Below are 13240 nucleotides of genomic sequence, written 5' to 3'. Positions count from 1 at the left end.
TTGAGTCTGTGCACAGGAGTCTTTGATAAAGGTGACTATGTAAGAGCTGTCTATAATGCAGGTAACGAGTTGATTCGGAGCGTCTAACTGGCCTGTAGGAGCCAGAACTCTTAATGGTTGGTAGGGGATCAAATACTTATGTCTTACTGCAAAATGCAAATAAATTTATATAATTTATACAATGTGATTTTCTGGATTTTATTTTTGATATCAATGTTAAATGTAACCTACCCTTAAAAATTATAGACTAGACTGTTCATGTATTTGTCAGTGGGCAAACTTACAAAATCAGCAAGGGACCAAACATGAATGATGGTGGATCGGGGAATGGCGGCTGACAAAACTATTACTCAATGATCTGCTTATTGGGAACTGCATAAAAAATGTCATAAGAGCTAAAAAGAAATGTAAACGTATAATAATAATAAGAAGAATTCACTTGGACCATTCATTTTTTGTACATAATTTTACCACCAATTAAAAATGATGGTCACTTTTATCAATAATGGCTTGTGTTGTGACCATCCCACGAGGAGTCATTTGTTTCCCGCGGGCGCTGACCCCATGTCAGTCACTAATAAATCATCATCACTCCCCAAAAATAACAGATAATGGGACAATTGCTCAGGAGACGTCGTCTGCGAGTCACGGAAATGTCAGGACATGTCCTCGTTTTAATTAAACTTATCAAAGAATTCTTGTAGGAACGTTCTACATTTTTGTCACTTCTGTAATATCAGCGGCTCCAGCACCGGATTGAATGAATGGAGGAGTCACAGTCGCCTCTGTTCACACCTCGAGCAACAGGGAGAAGGAGAGAACACAGGAGATTGTGCCGGAGTTTTCACTAATACAATGAATGAGCATTGAGCTGACAACCCCAGTAAGAACCATAGCAGTAGTCATATAGGTTGTCAGCTGCTAGGCCAGGGACACATGTAAGACAGAAGCAGAGGAACTGAAGCCATGATTGATGTGTTATGAGGCTGGATCCAGGAGTCGTGCATTGTGTTCCTCAGTAATAGGAGGAGAATAGGAATGCAGATCAGTATTGATAGATAGAAGCCAAAGCCAAGAGATTCCTGTCACCCTGAGCGTGCTCGGATATCAAATGGCGGGTGATCTATGGAAGGCGATGTGTACAGGGCGACGTGTGTGAATACTGAATAGTTTACAGCTTCTCAGCTCTTCCTGACAATGAAGGGAAAACTGGAAAACAGATACAATGTATCACCGTAAACAAACAGCAAAATTGATACAATGCATCACCAGCTGACCGGAGATGAACTAATAAGCGTGGGAAAGTTTCTGAACTTTTTCCCACGCTGTCTGTTCACCTCCGGGCTGCCGGGGACTCCGCACAGCCTCAGTGACGTCAGCGGTAGTCAGTGAGGCTGCGCGGAGTCCCCAGCTGACCTGAGGTGAACTCAAAAGCGTGGGCAAAAGTTCAGAAGCTTTCCCACGATTATTAGTTCATCTCCGGTCAGGCGGCGAGGCTGTGCAGAGATGAATTCATTCATTCGGCAGTGGTTTACAGTGGAGCCAATGTTTTAGCACCGGTCCCCGTTGTAAACTAGTTAACCCCTTGTGATGGATTGCAGTGGGGGATCTGACTGAACAGCGAAGAGGTATGGATAGTGTTGGTTTTTTATTTTTTATTTTTTTCAGGAGAACAAGGGATTCTGTTGGATTAGCAGAATAATAAATTTGGTCAAAAACTTTGTGATTATTTCATTGAAAGAATTTTTTAATTAGTCAAAGACATATATAAAACTAAATGGAGTGAAATGGTTTACTGTATGTAACCATGTGTCATTTCATGTCGGGTTTTGTATTGATTTTACAGAAGCCGGCAATTGATTTAGTGGCTATTATGCTATGTAGAACTCTATGAAATATATATATATATATGTGTGTGTGTGTGTCTCAATGACACACATATATATATATGTATTCTATGTGTCTATATTTATTCTTTCTATTCTTTATTAAACCTGTCAGTGTGATTTTACTGTATCACACATTGAATTGCCGGCTTTTGGTAAAGGACACCGGTGCGGATTTCTCGCAAGTCACATGTCTGGTTCGAGTGTAATCCGATTTTTTTCTCGCACCCATAGACTTGCATTGGCGAGTCTCGGCCGAGAATCGGTGACAATCACAGCATGTTGCGATTTTCTCAGCCCGTTTAAAACGGGCGAGAAACAAATCGGATGATGGGAGCTGCCCCATAGATTAATATTGGTCCAAGTGCTATTTGATTTTTTTATCGCATAGCACTCGTCTGTTTTTGTCACTAGTGTGACGCCAGCCTATCACTGAGCCTTTCCAGGCGTCTGATCGTCAATCTGCCCAAGGGCCTGTGCACACGTTGCTCTTTTGTGACTTGCAGATTTGGGGCAGATTTAAATCTTCAGTGTCAAATCTTTCAATGTTTGATGAATGGGGAAAACGCATCAAAAACACATGCAAAAAAAAGCGTCAGAACTGCTTCAATAACGCTCCTATTTTTATGCTGCATTTTTCTTTCCAACACATCAGTATTTGCAGCAGACTTTTCTGAAATCCTGACGGTGTGCACATATCCTAGGTATCCAGTAAAATGCATGACGCGGGAGGAGTCAGGAGGCAGCCGTGATGTCAGGTGTCAGCCATGCTTCTCCGATCCATCACAGCCCGGGACTATTCATGTCCTGGTTCTATGATTGGGATTCGAGCCCCCAACTCCGTCTGTGATCATTGATCGCTCCCTGTCTTGGTTAGGACTGATTGATCGTCCTGACCTGTGCGATGATGAAATATTGGAAAGCGCAGGATGACGGGAATGCTGCAGAGACGCCGCTTCCACACCGCGAAACAGACAATTATTACTCGTAATCCGGGTCCCGGCGCAGGACGGATTGTCATTTATTTCAGGTGTAAAATCCATGACAGGAATGTGACTTTGCAATCCACAGGGAAGAAGGTGGAAAAGCGATCAATAATCAAAAACAAAGAGAAGGCAGATGAGATGCTGATCTGTCAGCCGGGAAATCAATAGCGCCCTTCCTTTCCCAAGCAATGATGGATTCCTATAACCTCAGACAAACTGCCCAATTCTGTACAAATTCCATCACATTGTAGATGTTGTAGTCTGATAAGAGATTGAACGTGAATATATTAACAATGTTTCGCAAAGTAAAATCTCACTTGCAGTACCAATCCTGACCACACGGGGTGATGCTTGGAGGACCTATCTTCATGACTGATATAAAGAGCAAAGTGCCTCTATCTGCTCCTGTGCTACAATAGCCTACAGAGCCACCTGTTATGAATGGGTCATCGAGGAGGATGGCAGGAACAGGCTAAGCCACCAGGAAACCAGAGAGGTTGGTAACTGCGCGGATTGCAGACCCCTGAACCTATCAACACAACTAGCAGTGGCCGTGGAGCATACCTACGATGATTCTAGACGCTTCGGCACAGCCAGAGAGCTAACTAAGCCTAAAGCCAGAAAGGTGAAATCTAAACTGCCCCGGAGCAGATCCCCAAAGGAATAGATAGCCCCCAAACATATATTGTCAGTGAGATAAGATGAAGCACAAACGCTGAAAAATAGGCTGAGCAAACGATGGGGCCCAAGCTGTCTAGATAGGACAGGACAGAAAAGATACTGTCTGCAATCACGCAAAAACCCTAAAAATCCAACACCTCTGATATACAAAAAACCTGAGGCCACACGACCTCTCCCCCGCTAGATCAGCATTCTGGTGTGAACTGGAAGCAAAGCAAAAGATACTAATATAACAGGGGACTGAACAAACTGACAAAAGCTGTAACATATGGAGTGGGGCCCAGTGCTGCCCCCAGCAGGGAGTACACTGAACCCTCGCAACAAAGCAGAAAGCAAAAAAAGCACAACCAGATTAGATACACAGGATTAGCAAAAGAATCACTTAACTGAACCATGCAGATGAGGCAGAAGACAAAAGAACTCCAAATGCACAAGGAGGAAATCACCAGCATCCACTAAGGGAAGCCTGCTCACTTATATGCTCCAGTTAGTAATCCCAGATTCCCAGTCATTGTCGTCAGGTGGCAAACTTCCATCAACCTGGCCAGCTCCACTACTCCCAGTAACCACCAGAGGGAGCTCCGGCTCAGAAGTCCGAGCAAGGGAATTCACAACAGCCACTTACTGGTAGAAACTTAGTACAGCAATTTACATTTTTTGCTGTGAAAAATAAAATTTTACCCACAACTGATAAGAATCATCCCAAGTAATGAAATAAAAAGTTTCTGATTTATTTTGTGGGGTTTTATTGTGAATGGTTTGAATTTTATGTATAAATGTCCATATCAATTGCAAATGTTCAATATATACTGTATCTGGTGCTCTGGGAAATCCTTTAAAACTGCAGTAATTCATCTCCCGCACCCGCTATCTGGTAAATACATTTCTTTCCAGATTACACTGAAGCCAATGCAGAAAAAAAAAGCGATGCTTGCCATGATCTGCTCTGACACATCAGAATTACGGATCCATCATCTCCCGCTGACACGTTCTCTCTGAGCACAATGCTGGAGCGGCGTTATCAGGGGGCGTCCTGTCACTCACACGGGATAATTCAGATTCATGTTGTAGAAAATACCAAATATTAAAATAGGTAATTAGCAAGTGACAGTCATATTGATGAGCGTCACATCTTCAGACTTCTCTAGGCTCCACACTCTGCATGGAAACTTGGATTCTCTGAATATTAGGCATGTGGGGCTGATGCAACAACTATTAGACTACCGACAGGTGATGGACCTTGTGATGCCTGCAGCTGCTCACTGTAAAGTCACTTACTTATTATCTTGTCCGTCAATATAACATAATAAGAGAGGATGCACCTGCCATAGATGCACAAAGAAATTTCAGGTTGGGAGAGGTTCCAGTGATTCCAGGAGGGGAAGTGGATTCCACTGATTCCAGATGGGGGAGGGGACTCCACTGATTCCAGATGGGGGAGGGGACTCCACTGATTCCAGATGGAGGAGGTGACTCCACTGATTCCAGATGGGGAAGGGGACTCCACTGATTCCAGATGGGGAAGGGAATTCAGTGATTTCAGGTGAGGGAGGGGATTCCAGTGATTTTTGGAGGATCTCCTGTAATATTTTTGTTCTTTCTCTTTAGATTATTTCACTAACTCTCCGATGTAAAAATAAGAATAATGGCGCTATGTATGTGATAATGACACAATGTCACAAAGCCGCAGTAATGAGACGCACGAGCTCCTCCTTCACCATCTCCTCCATCCGCAGAGAATCCTCCTCCATAAATCATCTCTACAATGATGTAAACCTCTGATGTCTCGCTGACCTTTCTGGAGGAATCAGCATCTGCGCTCTTAATAGAAGCTGCGGATGACAGAGACTGCTGCTTCTAATACAGCTCAGCACACGGTATCATATAGGATTAGATACACAGCTCAGCACACGGTATCACACAGGATAGGATTAGATACACAGCTCAGCACACGGTATCACACAGGATAGGATTAGATACACGGCTCAGCAGTCAGTATCACACAGGAGAGGATTAGATACACGACTCAGCAGTCAGTATCACACAGGAGAGGATTAGATACACAACTCAGCATTCAGTATCACACAGGATAGGATTAGATACACGGCTCAGCAGTCAGTATCACACAGGATAGGATTAGACACACGGCTCAGCAGACAGTATCACACAGGATAGGATTAGATACAAGGCTCAGCAGTCAGTATCACACAGGATAGGATTAGATACACGGCTCAGCAGTCAGTATCACACAGGATAGGATTAGATACACGGCTCAGCAGTCAGTATCACACAGGATAGGATTAGATACACGGCTCAGCAGACAGTATCACACAGGATAGGATTAGATACACAGTTCAGCAGTCAGTATCACACAGGAAAGGATTAGATACACTGCTCAGCAGACAGTATCACACAGGACAGGATAAGATACAGCTCAGCAGTCAGTATCACACAGGATAGGATTAGATACACGGCTCAGCAGTCAGTATCACAAAGGAGAGGATTAGATACACTGCTCAGCAGACAGTATCACACAGGAGAGGATTAGATACACTGCTCAGCAGACAGTATCACACAGGAGAGGATTAGATACATGGCTCAGCAGTCAGTATCACACAGGATAGGATTAGATACACGGCTCAGCAGACAGTATCACACAGAATAGGATTAGATACACTGCTCAGCAGACAGTATCACGCAGGAGAGGATTAGATACACTGCTCAGCAGACAGTATCACACAGGAAAAGATTAGATACACGGCTCAGCAGTTAGTATCACACAGGATAGGATTAGATACACTGCTCAGCAGACAGTATCACACAGGAGAGGATTAGATACACTGCTCAGCAGACAGTATCACACAGGAGAGGATTAGATACACAGCTCAGCAGTCAGTATCACACAGAATAGGATTAGATACATGGCTCAGCAGTCAGTATCACACAGGAGAGGATTAGATACACGGCTCAGCAGTCAGTATCACACAGGATAGGATTAGATGCACGGCTCAGCAGACAGTATCACACATGATAGGATTAGATGCACGGCTCAGCAGACAGTATCACACAGGATAGGATTAGATACACGGCTCAGCACATGGTATCACCCAGAATACCTAGATACAGGGCTCAGAATACAGCATAACATATATGGGATTAGGTACAGTAGCTAGGCAGTCAGTATTGCACATAATGCATTCTATACATCTGAGCCGACATTATCACAGATGATTGGCTTAGATACATCAGATCAGTAAATAGTATCACAACCTATAGGCTGGGATACTATGTATGGTTCTGTATCTCTGGGGTCACAGGTGACACTGCAGGGGCAGATTGTGTGGACACATCACAGTGACCCCTCGGTGCCACGTTCGGGGGTCTCTTGGACGTCACCGTTTTTTTCTTTGGGTGTAGAGATTCTGAGCAGCTGCGGACGGAGCAATGTACAGTAATGGGGGACGAGGCTTCTCATAAGTGGCAGAAATATGAATAATATAAGAAGCAAATCCAGATCCTGGTGAGGGGCGAAATCAGCAACCGCTGGAATGTGCACAATTACAGGAGACGGCGGCGTCTCCAGCAAGACTTGTAAAGGGGCTTCTCTTTTACAAAAATTTCTATTCTTTTCTGGAGGACAATGGCATCTGGAGGAACAAGAAGGAACAGTTAAACCCTTAGGGAAAGAGAAAACAAAGGTAAGATTTAAGGGCCTGCATTCCTAAAAGACCATCTTGGCCTTGCGTTTCCATGGAGATGACACAAACCACAAAGAAAGAATAAATACACTCATCCAAACCGATACAAAATGTTACATTTCAGCTCACAGGATTTTAACTCTTTCTCTACTTCACAAACGCATTTTTTTTTATTCTCCAATGTCTCTAACGACCATTAGGAGCAGCTTTTACCATTATTTTAGGCCAGAATCTTCTCCCCTGTATTTCTTCATTTGCAAAATAAATCTTTTGGGGGGTTTGGACACAAAGTAGCCATATTATTTGACCTCCACCATGACAAGGCTAAGGGGCCAACTAGCCACTAAACAGACCTGAAAGTCCAGTCTCTGCTACTCCAAGAGGAAATCTAGGAAGGGCAATGTTAATTATGTCATTTAGATATCATTGTTAAAGGTAAATTGTGGAAGCTTTGGCAACTGAAGAGTCACCATTATTTAGCATTCCATATAATTTTTGGGAGATTGGTTATTGATCATATGCCTCACCAACCATTACACCGATGCCTCTACCTTGTGCCAGTCATTACACTGGCTACCCATCCACTCCAGAATCCAATACAAACTTATCACCCTCACCCACAAAGCCCTCCATGGCTCAGCACCACCCTACATCTCCTCCCTCGTCTCAGTCTACCACCCTACCCGCACCCTCCATTCTGCTGATGACCTGAGGTTAGCATCCTCAATAATCAGAACCTCCCACTCCCGTCTCCAAGACTTTACATGTGCTGCGCCAATTCTTTGGAATGCACTTCCCAGGTTGATACGATTAATCCCCAATCCCCATTTGTTCAGACTGGCCTACCGCCTCAACGCATTAACCTAATTATCCCTGTGTGACCCATTCAAATTTTTTTTTTACCATATTCATGTTCCTTGCATCATGTTCCCACATGCTTTATGCATTTAATAGCCCTCTATGTCTGTACTGTTATATATTTACAAAGAAACAGAAAAAGAGAACAAGGCAGAGTGAACACCAAGCAACAATATATAGAGTCAAGTGAACCAGGTATTTCAAGTAGCAATTTAGTAAAGAGCCAGAAATAAACACCCAATATCTCAATAACAAAGTGTAGTTTCCGTATGGGTATAGTATAAATATGGGTGGAGAAACTGAGCTACACAACTAGCAGCATTAACCAGAGGTAGAATTTACAAAAATGTGCAGACAAAAAGTGCCATGTGCCTAAGTGCATGTATAAGCAATATAGATATCAATAGAGGCTAGGGAAAGTGCAATATGCCAAAGTGCTTTGCTATAATAACGGCAGGTAACATCATTGTGTGATAACAAAATGTTGCTGGGATGTAATTAATACCTGGTGCTGTGGTTGCAAGGAAAGAGGACCCCGACGCGCGTTTCGCTTCACCGCTTCTTCCAAGAGACCAGACGTGTTTGGGCTTGGCTGCATCCCGAAAAATATAGTGCAAAAAAATACAAAAATAGTGAGGGATTAGCTGATATTTTAGCCAAACACGTCTGGTCTCACATGAGGGGTGTTCACACTGGGATGCATTGAGGGTGTGCTGGCCAGCTCGCCTAATCGAAAAGTAGGGACGTGACTGTTAGGCTGTGAAACAGACACTATGCAGTACCTTTGTGTGAACAGCGCCCTATGCGGGCCTTTATTGTGCATTTGTATACAGGGCAGTCACCCCCTCCAGGAATGGGTAGGTGGAAAGTGGCTGTTAATCCGGTATTTTGCACCTGTGTTGCTAACATCTCGCTATATGGGCTGGTTGCACCCTGTAGTGCACTTGTTCTAAGATCTGGGCAGGTAAGTGTTGCTGCCTTTTTGTCTGCTGTTTAAATTGAATTTTTGGAAACTTGGAGTCTTCTTTAGTGGCTTTGCTAATCAGTTTACTGTTATATACTTAGGCTGATAATCGGTTCATGCAGCATCACAGGAACACCTGATTCTTACTCTATGGCTGGTCCGAACAATAAAAGCAATTGTTACCACCCACCTTTCGTGTCTCCCTCTTTCCTCATAGACTGTAAGCTTGCGAGCAGGGCCCTCATTCCTCTCGGTATCTGTTATAATCTATGTGATTATTGTTATGCTGTAATGTCTATTGTCTGTACAAGTCCCCTCTGAAATGTAAAGTGCTACGGAATATGTCGGCGCTATAGAAATAAAATTATTATTATTGATTCAACACCAACAATTCACAACACACATCCATGATAATTGTCTCAACCAAGCATTGGATCTAATCCTGGCCTACATTGACACTTTCCATTACTGATTGTTTCTAAATATCTGTTCCCTGCCTCAGATTCCCCGCAGACATCGTCCGACTGTGATCTGCAGTCAGTCAATAGCTACAAAGTTTCCACGCAGCCAAAACCTAAATGATTCTTCTAAATGTCACCGATACTTTTCTCGCCAGTTTTTCACCAATTGGATTACACAATAATTTCTCATAGTCGTAATCTCATTTTGCGGCATCGCTAAGAATTTGCGATTTAGGAAGTCGCTTCTTGAAGGGAATTAGACAAGTGGAAAAAAAAGTCGTGGGTGGACAAAGAAGAGGAAAAGGAAGGCAGAGAATCCGAGGATGAAGTGGAAGAAGCAGGAGAAAGCAGGCAGGAGGCAGAAGTGAAGAAAAAGTGAGGAGTAAAATAAGAGGATGGAAAGAAGATGTAGAAGAAAACGAGCAGTGAAAGTGCAGCAAGAAAATGACCACGAGAAAAGGAAGGAGTGGTAGAGGAGCAGAGAAGAAGAGCAGAAAGGGCCTGGGAAGAAGAAAGTGAAATGGATAAAAAATAAATTAGAAAGATGCAGAGATAGAGGAAGAGGATAAGAATAAAATAGGTGCAGAGGAGAGAAAGAGAAGAACGGGAAGAGAAGGAAAAAGATACGTGGAAAGAGGCAAAAAAAAGAAGGGCAAGAGGAAGAAAATATAACAACAAAGGTGCAGGAAAAAGGAGGAACAAGAGAAGGAGAAAGCAAAAAAATAAAAGATAGTGGAACAGGAGGAAAATGGGAAAAGGGAGAAGAAAAAAGATAAAGATAAGGAAAGAGAGAAAGCTAAGGGGAAGTGGATAGGAATAAAAAAGAAAGTGCAGGGAAGCGGAAGAGAAGAACAAGAAGAGAAGAAAAAAGCTAAGCGGAAAGAGGTAGAAAAGAAGGACAGCGGGAAGAAAATATGAAGGAGGTGCAGAGAAGAGGAAGACGTGTAAGTGAAGAAAAAAAGAGAAAAGCAAATGAAAGAAAAGAGGGAAAAAAGGTGCAAGGGAAAGAAAGACATAAAGAAAGAAAGGGAAGAGGAACATAAGATGCAACAGAAGATGCTGAAAAGAAGGGAAAAAGGAAGCGGAGGAAATGGAAGATGCCTTTAAACGGTATGAAAAAATAAGCACAGAAAGAGGAGGAAGCAGATTATGTTTCTAGAGGAGAAGAATATTCTTGAAAGGAAGAAAAGGAAAACTGATTGGAGCGAATTTGTAAATAAAGATGAAGGGACGGAAACGAAACGGAAGTGATCGTTGGTGGCAGGATGTCATCATAGACGGCGCCTTCTTCTCCGTGACGCTTCCTCGCTCCTTCCTCCATTATCCTTTTATAAAATGAGCAGAAATTGGATTTTTTGATGTGGAACAAACGTGGGTTTTCATCTCAGTGAAATATTCCTAAGAGTAATAGATGATTCCTCACTTCACTGGGTCCATACAGCGGGCGCGGGTAATTAAGAGCAGGCCTCCATTACGCACTGTACTGTCATTATATTTCTCCAGTACTTACGATTTTACAGAGTCTGAAGATTTCTGTCCTTCTCCAGAGCAGAAATGAGGATGAATCAGAGCGGAGATTTCCAGGATAAACCCCGTATATCACACATCAGTCACGGAATGCCATGCTGCCGCCAATCCAGCCGAAACTTCTCTCCATAATAATCCTAGATCTGGACAATGGGAACGATTCGATAACGGGATGGCGGCTTCATATTCCCACCCATCGCGAGCAGCAAATGTAAATCATTTTGATTAAAAATCAGATACCATTTTCAGTCCTCAGCTCCCATGCAGAACTATGTGTCTCCGTGGTAACAGACCACAAACAATCTCCCTGTAGTCAGACCGGGCAGTCTCGTGTTACTCCGCTCCTTCTGCCTCATCTTCATAATAACCTGCAGTCTGTGGAAAAGACGGGCGGAGTGGAGGAATCTGACTACACATGGATTATTTGGAGTCTGTTACCATGGAGACACATCAGTCTGCAAAAGAGCTGTATACACCAACCAATAGATTTTTAATAGAGACTGTTTAATAAGCTGCTTCAATGTATTATGTTATATGAATTATGGCTTTATCAATTATAGCAAAAGAATTCACACCCCTTCACTTGTGGGGGTCTGATTGTAGGGCAGAACATGGCATGGGCATTCTCTATTTGGCATTTTTGTGATCTTCTGTCATTCTGCGCCCCAATACTTCACAGACGTCAGACCCCAGATAACTGTACACAGTGGCAGACCCCGGGGGAGATGCAGATCCATATGTCAGACTACAATTAGAGTGACGTCTGCCTTGTGTTTCCAGCCCGAGGTTATTATTATTTATTATTATAGCGCCATTTATTCCATGGAGCTTTACATGTGAGGAGGAGTGTACATAATAAAAACAAGTAAAATATTCTTAAACAATACAAATCACGACTGGTACAGGATGAGAGCGGACCCTGCCCGAGAGGGCTCACAAGCTACAAGGGACGGGTGAGGACCCTGCCCGCGAGGGCTCACAAGCTTCAAGGGATGGGTGAGGAGGACCCTGCCCGAGAGGGCTCACAATCTACAAGGGATGGGTGAGGACCCTGCCCAGCTCACAAGCTACAAGGGATGGGTGAGGATCCTGCCCAAGAGGGCTCACAATCTACAAGGGATGGGTGAGGACCCTGCCCGCGAGGGCTCACAATCTACAAGGGATGGGTGAGGACCCTGCCCACGAGGGCTCACAAGCTACAAGGGATGGGTGAGGATCCTGCCCAAGAGGGCTCACAATCTACAAGGGATGGGTGAGGACCCTGCCCGCGAGGGCTCACAATCTACAAGGGATGGGTGAGGACCCTGCCCACGAGGGCTCACAAGCTACAAGGGATGGGTGAGGATCCTGCCCGCGAGGGCTCACAATCTACAAGGGATGGGTGAGGACCCTGCCCGCGAGGGCTCACAATCTACAAGGGATGGGTGAGGACCCTGCCCACGAGGGCTCACAAGCTACAAGGGATGGGTGAGGATCCTGCCCAAGAGGGCTCACAATCTACAAGGGATGGGTGAGGACCCTGCCCACAAGGGCTCACAAGCTACAAGGGATGGGTGAGGATCCTGCCCAAGAGGGCTCACAATCTACAAGGGATGGGTGAGGATCCAGCCCAAGAGGGCTCACAATCTACAAGGGATGGGAGGGGACCCTGCCCGCAAGGGCTCACAAGCTACAAGGGATGGGTGAGGATCCTGCCCAAGAGGGCTCACAATCTACAAGGGATGGGTGAGGACCCTGCCCGCGAGGGCTCACAATCTACAAGGGATGGGTGAGGACCCTGCCCACGAGGGCTCACAAGCTACAAGGGATGGGTGAGGATCCTGCCCGCGAGGGCTCACAATCTACAAGGGATGGGTGAGGACCCTGCCCGCGAGGGCTCACAATCTACAAGGGATGGGTGAGGACCCTGCCCACGAGGGCTCACAAGCTACAAGGGATGGGTGAGGATCCTGCCCAAGAGGGCTCACAATCTACAAGGGATGGGTGAGGACCCTGCCCACAAGGGCTCACAAGCTACAAGGGATGGGTGAGGATCCTGCCCAAGAGGGCTCACAATCTACAAGGGATGGGTGAGGATCCTGCCCAAGAGGGCTCACAATCTACAAGGGATGGGAGGGGACCCTGCCCGCGAGAGCTCACAAGCTATAAGGGATGGGTGAGGACCCTGCCCGAGAGGGCT

General features: G+C 44.8%; 1 pseudogene; it reads left to right on the top strand.

The window, feature by feature from the left end:
- The window catches only part of LOC141077537 (uncharacterized), an 82840-nt pseudogene extending 71212 nt beyond the window's left edge, over nucleotides 1-11628 (top strand).
- Nucleotides 11629-13240: the final 1612 nt, after the last annotated feature.

The sequence above is a fragment of the Dendrobates tinctorius genome, unplaced genomic scaffold (genome assembly GCF_039654945.1).
Source record: "Dendrobates tinctorius isolate UK_male_01 unplaced genomic scaffold, ASM3965494v1 ptg000455l, whole genome shotgun sequence".
NCBI classification, from domain to species: Eukaryota; Metazoa; Chordata; class Amphibia; order Anura; family Dendrobatidae; genus Dendrobates; species Dendrobates tinctorius.
The sequence above is the reverse complement of the archived record's forward strand: the minus strand, read 5'-3'. Positions and strand labels throughout refer to the sequence as shown.